Here is an 8,214-nt window from a genome sequence, read left to right on the forward strand (position 1 = left end):
TTAGGTGCGCGAAATTACGCGGGTACTTCACGGTGTCAAACAATTTTCATATTTTGAGTTATGCCAATTTTGTTTGAAACCAATAAATTACTTTATAATATTGAAGAAGGATGGCACTACACTACTCAGTTTGTTGCAAACGGTTCTACACTATTCCCCAGAAAACTATACCCCAGAATTCCATTTCCCAGAATGTACCGTTCCCCAAAAAATCATTCCCCAGAATGTACTGTTTTCCAGAAAACAGAATATATAAATGTACATGATTTCATTTTCTTGTTTTGTTACAAACATCATCGCAAGACCATACATAAAATCATTTGTCTGTGATAATTGTTAGAAACTTTAGTTTCAAATACAATATGCCTTTTGTCATAATTACCATAAAGTGCCCGCCAGAGTAAACGCGAGGTGCGATTATTGTTTATCAATGAACTGTCAAACTGCACTGTCGTGTCATGTCGCATCGCGTGGTCACGTCTATTCTGGCTTCGTCCTAAACAGAAAAAGTGAATTTCTTTTTACTTTGAAGCACGCCTTGATTGAGGAAACCAATAGGGACCTACGCATTTTCCCGGAATAAGGGTAAAATAAAGAAGACTTAAGCCCCAAACGCAATACAACGGAACGGCGACGGAAACGGCAAATTTGACAGTTAGCCCATATATTTTCTGTCAGATTTTCCGTTTCCGTCGCCGTTCCGTTGTATTGCGTTTGGGGCTTTAATCTTTTGAAGCTCACTTTTTTTCTAAATAGTGCATATGAGTGTCCACTTGTTTGTCCAAAATAAGGCACAAGAATAGAAAAAATGATTAAATAATTCCTTTTTGAAAAGCACGAATTTGCCCGAAATTATGTTAACGAATAGATGATTCCATCTTTTAAAATATGCATTTGCTCGGGAAAATGGAAAGGAGTGATACATTCTTCTGACACACATTTCCCTGAAATACGCCTTATTTCAAATCACGCGATTGCCCGGAATATAGCAAGTAGATGCTGCCTTCTTTGAAATATATATTTACCCGCACTAATAAAAATCAACAGTTTTATTGGATAAACCCGTAATGCTGGGTAGACACCTTTACGTGGTGTGTTACATGGTAAGATCTACCACGGTTACATTGCCAGCTACAGGCAAATCCTGACCCAACGAATACCTTCCTCATTATCCAACTCCGTGGTACTTATGAGGGTGTCGCTAAGTCGGTGGCCTCTCGTTAAGTATTACATCAACACTTCCTTCCTCACCCTAGTTACGGTGATGGGCGTGGCCAGGAGTAGTAATCCTCATGCTTTTGTTATTTTTGTTTAAGACTGGAATCAAGGACCACTCCCCTTCTTGATTTCTGATAGCATTCTAGATAAGGATCTCAAAAGTAAAACATGAGTATCACTAGTGTCCAATCTACGAATTACACCGTAACAATGCTAATGCTAATGCTAAACTAATAAAAATCAACAGTTTTATTGGATAAAATTTTAATAAATTTTCAAATACTTACTGCCGTTACACGTATAACTGTGCATAGGAAGCCCAGCAAACATGGGAAAAATATGCGTATGATGGGAGTATAGGGGAATCCAAAAGATATTTTAGTTACTAGATAAAGATTGTCGCTGTCGTCGCTGTCCGGAACATCTTTTGCTGGCGAGGATAGGGGAGCTAAATGTCAAAGAAGGAAAATCCATACGATTTGACAGGTATGTACCACACATGTTTCGGACAGCAGAACAAAGGGAACCGAAGCGACAATCTTTATCTAGTAACTAAAATATCTTTTGGGAATCCACATAAAGGTTACTATACACATTTACCGAGAATAAGGCGAATCATAATTGAACGCTTCTAGAGAAGCACACGTTTGCTCAAACATTTTACCGCATGCGTTTAAGGTGAAGGTGGGTTGAGTACCAAAACAAAGCTTTGAATGTATTGGTACAATAAAAAATGTCATATACTGTAGTATTTAGTGTTGGTGTCGTATTTATAAAAACAAATAATATTAGTAGGGTGGTTCAAAAAATGACCCAGCTCCCCCACGCTCAATCAATTCCGTCCCATGCTCCGAGTGTCCTCCAAAAGCAAACAAAAACTGATTAAGCACAAGTAAGATAAAGTTTGTGTGAAAGCTAGTATGGGAAACTAAACCTTTCATTACACTGGCTGCAGTGCCTCTCCTCCAAACGCTGGCGAAAAGAGAAGCCACATAGCTGAATGAAAACCGCACCTTGGGAAAAATCCATTGATAACGTAACGCGAAAATAGCTCACTCTCATGTCACACTTTTTGTATGAAGTATCTGCTCCTGGTGCGATGGATATCACAGACAAATCTAGACCAACATTTGAAAAGGGCGTACAGCCAAAATTTATTCCTTCTGATTCTCCGTCTACATATATAGCTATATATGTTGGCAAGGAATCAGAAGGAATACATTTTGGTTGTTACGTCCTTTTCAAATGTTGGTCTACAAATTGTGGCTATTTTGTTGAATTACACGTTTCACTGATTCTTTCTAAGAAGCCTGTATGGAATCAAAGCTCTTGAATATATATTCCAGTCATATGGTCTCCCCCTCGCCAGGGCCCAATGCCGAAGCGCCACAATCAGAATAATGTAAAATTCAACCTCGCCATAACTACTCTCATACAAACCTGAAACGACCTGTGCACGGTAAGCCTCTATTCAAACCAGCCCAAACCATCGGAGGACACCAAGAATATGAAACATATTCAACTGAGCGTGGCGGAGCAAAATAATGTTCGAGCCACCCTAAATATTAGTTTGCTGCTGCCGGTTCCGGTGTTTACATTCGCTCCGCGATTCGTTTTAGTGTTTTTTGGTCAAAATAGCAGCTTTTATTAAGTTTTCACTTCAAACAAGTGACTGATTTCAAAAAGTGATGTCTAATTGGCATTCCATCAACATTTCGGGCAGCTCATGTGCGGAGAAGTGTGTGAAAACTTGATTTTTTCAACGCCCTTTGAGAAGAAGTGAAGTGCAGTGATAAACCCATCAAATGGCGGACGGCTTTTAAATTGGCACGAAACTGCTGAATAATGCTATAATTCGTGCCGAAATGCATAAGACTCTTTGAAGAAACATGTTCATTATCACGGGAAATTAATAAATCTGTTGTGAGCAGGTTAGTAATTTGAATATCAAACTTTTGTTCGGTGCTGTTCGATGCATTCGAATGTTGGTGGGAGAGGAGTGCGGGAGGTGTGATATTGACCCGTGGAATATCCGGTGCCATATTGACTGCCATCGTGGTACTCTTCCAACTATGTCCTTAATGTTGCATTGCAGATTCTACATTCCGGCAAAGTTTGCTTATGCCAATTAGAAGTGACCATTCATGTCATTCAAAAAAACGGCGTGAACTTAATAAGGTCCATTTTTTTCAATGATTGATTCAAGCTTATAACGGGTGGCATCTAAAAAATGGAATGACTCCAATACTTTTCTATCAGAATAATGATGCTTTCACAGAAATAGACTAACGCAAAATGAATTCCCCCAAGAAATGATTTTTGAGCGGGTCGCATAATGAACGCAAAATGAACTTTTGTTCGAGAAGACGACCTGCTCAAATACGCTACACGGTTAGATGACTTTACCCATTAATGGGTACTATGTTATTGTTGATATTATTCCCACCGTGAAAAATTCACCCATTTTCTTGAAAAAGTGCCACTACCCATTTTAATGAGTAGTGGCGCTTTTTAAAGAAAATGGGTGAATTTTTCACGGTGGGAATAATATCAACAATAACATAGTACCCATTAATGGGTAAAGTCATCTAACAGTGTAGGAGAAGAATGAATGCTGTCATCAAAAGAAAAAGTAGAATCATGAAAAAAAAATTCACAGCGAGGTACAGGATGCAGCTTTTAAAATAATTTTCAAAATTTCGAAATGATATTTATTTACAAATAATTTATAGCATGAGGTTAGAATTTTAATTATCTATATTATGCATATATTAATTTGATTGTTAATGACAATGAAGTTTTTTCTTGAAATGATTCCGGAGATGGTACTATTTTTAATGTTTATTCAATTTCTAATCCCGCCTAATAAATCATTTTCAAAAAAATCTCTGTTTGTAATTTTTAAAATTATTTTCAATTCCATTGGCTATACCTTGCCGTGTTAAATTTCAGTGATTCTACTTTTCCTCTGATGACAGCGTTCATCCACTTCTCCTCGCGTATGTCAAAATCCATCCGGTGAGTGAATTTGATGAACTCCTGCACAGGTCTATTGACTAACGCAAAATAAACTCCCCCAGGAAATTATGACGTTTGAGCGGGTCGCATAATGAACGCAAAATGAACTTTTGTTCGAGAAGACGACCCGCTCAAATGTCAAAATCCATCAGGTGAGTGAATTTGATGAACTCCTGCACAGGTCTATTGGACCATAGGGCAGTGCGCCGAATGAACTCTTTGACGTTTGAGCGGTGCGCTGTTTACTAAAAATGAACACCTTTTCATACATCGAATTCATTCTAAATGAATTTCGGCACCGCTCAAAAGTCAAATAATGAACCTATGCACTGCCCCATACGACTTTATGTGAATGAATTCTTAAAATTGTTGCACACCACTTTCACTCCAACATTGCTTACAACACCTCCATTGTTACCCGGATACGAGCCAGATAAAGATAAAAAAGGCCAAAGACACGAAGCAACTCATAAGCAGGATCAGAAGCAGCATTCCGAAATCAATGTGGCAGAGTCGTACAGCGATCATGTCATACCAGCTAGACAAGCTGCGCCCACGGACCTCATGCTAATATTCATTAGTCTAAGTTTGAAGTCTAAGGACAACTCTTTGCAGTTTTTTTCTCGAGCCATTCTTTTCATTCCGGTTTTTTAGTTGCCATCCGTTAGAAACAAAATATTTTTTTCTTCATTGCAGGAAGCTTCTTAAAGGTATAACAAAAATCTGGGGATTGGTTTTCGGGGGAATGTTTCATTCTGGGAAATGGTTTTCTGGGGAATGACATAGAATCGGTGCAAACTGTTTTACGCAGCTTACGTCGGGCTGTCGTGTCTTGTACATAACCCTTCTGATGTTTTTATAACTAACGGGTGAAAGAAAACTACAAAGCAGTACAGTTCAATCTAATATACGTTATATAAAGAGTTGGCCTTAGTCTTTAAAGTTAGATTAATGAATAATAGCATATCCTTCCCCTCGGATATGTTACCTTGCCGCGGTGGGTCGGCTTACGCCATTAGCACTGATATGGCAACCAAAGACATATCCTGTCGTGGTGGTATCACATGTTGACTATTTTTATTTGGTGCCGCGTTGCATATCTGGCATTGACGCACTAATTTACGGCATTTGCATGTGATCCAACGGATCTCGTGTCTTGGAGCCTTGAATGGTAGTGCAGCCAGGCAGAGGCCTTTTTCATCAGTGATAATGATGTGAGTTCTCTTCTTTCCGGCAATACTTTTCTGATGCGTTCCCTGTGACGATGAGTCGTAGCCACGCTTACATTTAGCTAGCTAGGCATTTATTTAAAAAACAAAGTATTCAAGACATTCGTAGGGAATCGACTGCTGGATTCACTGAGTAGAAGTTTTTTCAAAACTAGGAACGTGGTGCCAGTTTTATTTTGTTACCTCACTTCGAAGAGCAATAATAAAAAATACCGCAAATTATAATGATGGTATATGAACAATCTTATGACGGCTTCATTCACGATAATTTTTACTTATAGTAGGGAATAGGCGTGATGAAGCTTTACTTTACCACCGAAAAGTGAATCCTATAGCTGACTCATAACTGATCATTAGTACATGATAATGACAGTTAGTTTGGAAACGATCAAGCTACTTATCAGAACATAATAATAGTAATGCCTTGACAAAGGAATAACAATAAAATAGACTAAATGCACGAATAGTTTCCACTTTTTACAAGACATAACTTACATTGTGTTTGATAGTATTGACACAGGATGAACCAGTAACTTAGACAAACAAAGTAATTCAAGGAACGCATACTTCATACCTTATGACCATAAAGACAAGAATGACATCGTACAGATCAATCTATATGATTCGGCAATTGAGCCTCCAAAATAAACGAAAGATTAAAAAAAATCTATATGATTAGGAATGAGATAATGGGAGAGAGTATCTATCAGAGTTGTAAATGTAATGTCTTTTGAGCCAGTTCAACAGTGTCTTAATGGACGACATGATCCTTGTACGGCTGGAAAACTGCTTCAAAAGTTATTAACTTGTCATTTTTTATAAATCGGGGATTGAACACTTTCTTATACTTGATGAAAAAAAAAAACTTCCGGCTTAGTTTCTTTGATGAAGCATTGGGCAACATGTTCCATGTGAGTTGAAAAAACTGCTTCGGTCGATTTCGAGCGCGTACAATGACAATAGCCGTCTAAATAGCATAAAAACTGACAAAATAGTTTGACTCTGACAAGAAAATGACAAAAATGACTTTAAACTATAACGATGTTAGTTAGCATGAGACCTGTCTGACTATTTATGAACGTAATTCCCTCTGATTCAGTTGCAACAGCGTCTTCTTGGACGACATGTTCCGTGTACGGCTGGCAAACTGCTTCGAAAGGAATTATGCAACGGTATCATCAAAGGCCTGGTGCAGACGTTTCTACTCTATTCAGAGTCCCGCCAGTAAACCTTAAAAAAAAAATCAGAAGGGTTATGTACAAGACACAACCGCCCAACGTAAACTACGTAAGGCAGTTTTTTTCATTGAGGATTGTAGTGCCATCATGCATGAATATTTTTAGAAAATTCATTTGATTACTTATGTCACTGGTTTCGAACAAAACTAGCGTATCTTAAGATATGAAAATTGTTGGATACGACAATTGTTTAAAAAATTTACTATGAAAACCCAAATTTAGTCCTCAGAGGTAATGATGCCTTTCTTGGATCCGAATTGGCTACATTTGGGTTTTGAAGCATTTGATGAAATATTTCAATAGAAGAAGCCCTAGGGAAGCATTCTCTTTTCCGTTTGCAACATTTATTATTCAGAAACATTCCAATCATAGGCATATCTTGTTTTTCGTGCATCACTAGAAATCATAAAATGTCAATCATGTACCAAAACCCAATTAATTTGGTTGTGGTGCGCGCGAGTAGTAAACGTTGCGGACGGGAAAAAAGTGTGTGTGTGTTATTACATTCTAACTCCTACTGCCTGGCAGTGTCACCAGTGTTGGTAAAATCTCAAAATCTCAAATCTCATCGGCGATTCAAACCATGTGTGAGTCAAATCCCATCACAATTATGGCCGAGAGATTTGCTCATGATTTGAATCGCAATTTGCATCATTGCATAATATTTACGTGTTCTTCATTGTTGAATGCATTGAATTAACTATTTTTCGTCTAAAACAATGGCTAATAATTATATATAAACAAATCATACGTCTCGATTGCGTTTTGACGCTTTTTAGAACGAAATCATTTTTCAGTGAGTGAGCGAAGCGATTCGATTCTGGCCGAGAAACTCAAGCGCGATGCTTCCCCTACAGAATCGCAGGCGAGTTAGCTCGTGCATGAAACCTCGATGATTCAGATTTGAGTATGATTCTATCAACACTGAGTTGCATCATGGATAAAATATTCGTGCAAACATTTTATTAATATCATTGCAAGACTTTTGAATCAGGGAGCAAGAAGGTGATAGCTCTATTGTATCTCATATTGCCCGGTTCAAGAACGTATGCGTTCGAAGCTTTTGTCGTGTACAATAAGTACAGCATTATTGCACCCACGTATTATAAAAATATCTTAAGTGCATTCACACTTCCTGAATCAAAGTTAAATCTTTCTGATTCAGGCGCGCATTTAATTGGACAAAATATTATTAGGGCGATATAAATATTTTTTTTTAAATATGTCTCACACAACGTTCCACCCCCACCCCATCCAAATTGTTTTGCTCAAAATAACAACTTGAGGAGCAACAAAAAATTCCGGTAAATTTTGAGAACTTTCAAAACATTCTTTAACAAATCCGAGGAGTTTTTTTTATTTTTTTTTCCATTTTAATATTTAAAAAACTCCTAAAAAAAACTCCTCGGATTTGTTAAAGAATGTTTTGAAAGTTCTCAAAATTTACCGGAATTTTTTTTGTTGCTCCTCAAGTTGTTATTTTTGAGCAAAACAATTTGGATGGGGTGGGG

The sequence above is a fragment of the Armigeres subalbatus genome, chromosome 3 (genome assembly GCF_024139115.2).
Source record: "Armigeres subalbatus isolate Guangzhou_Male chromosome 3, GZ_Asu_2, whole genome shotgun sequence".
Lineage (NCBI taxonomy): Eukaryota > Metazoa > Arthropoda > Insecta > Diptera > Culicidae > Armigeres > Armigeres subalbatus.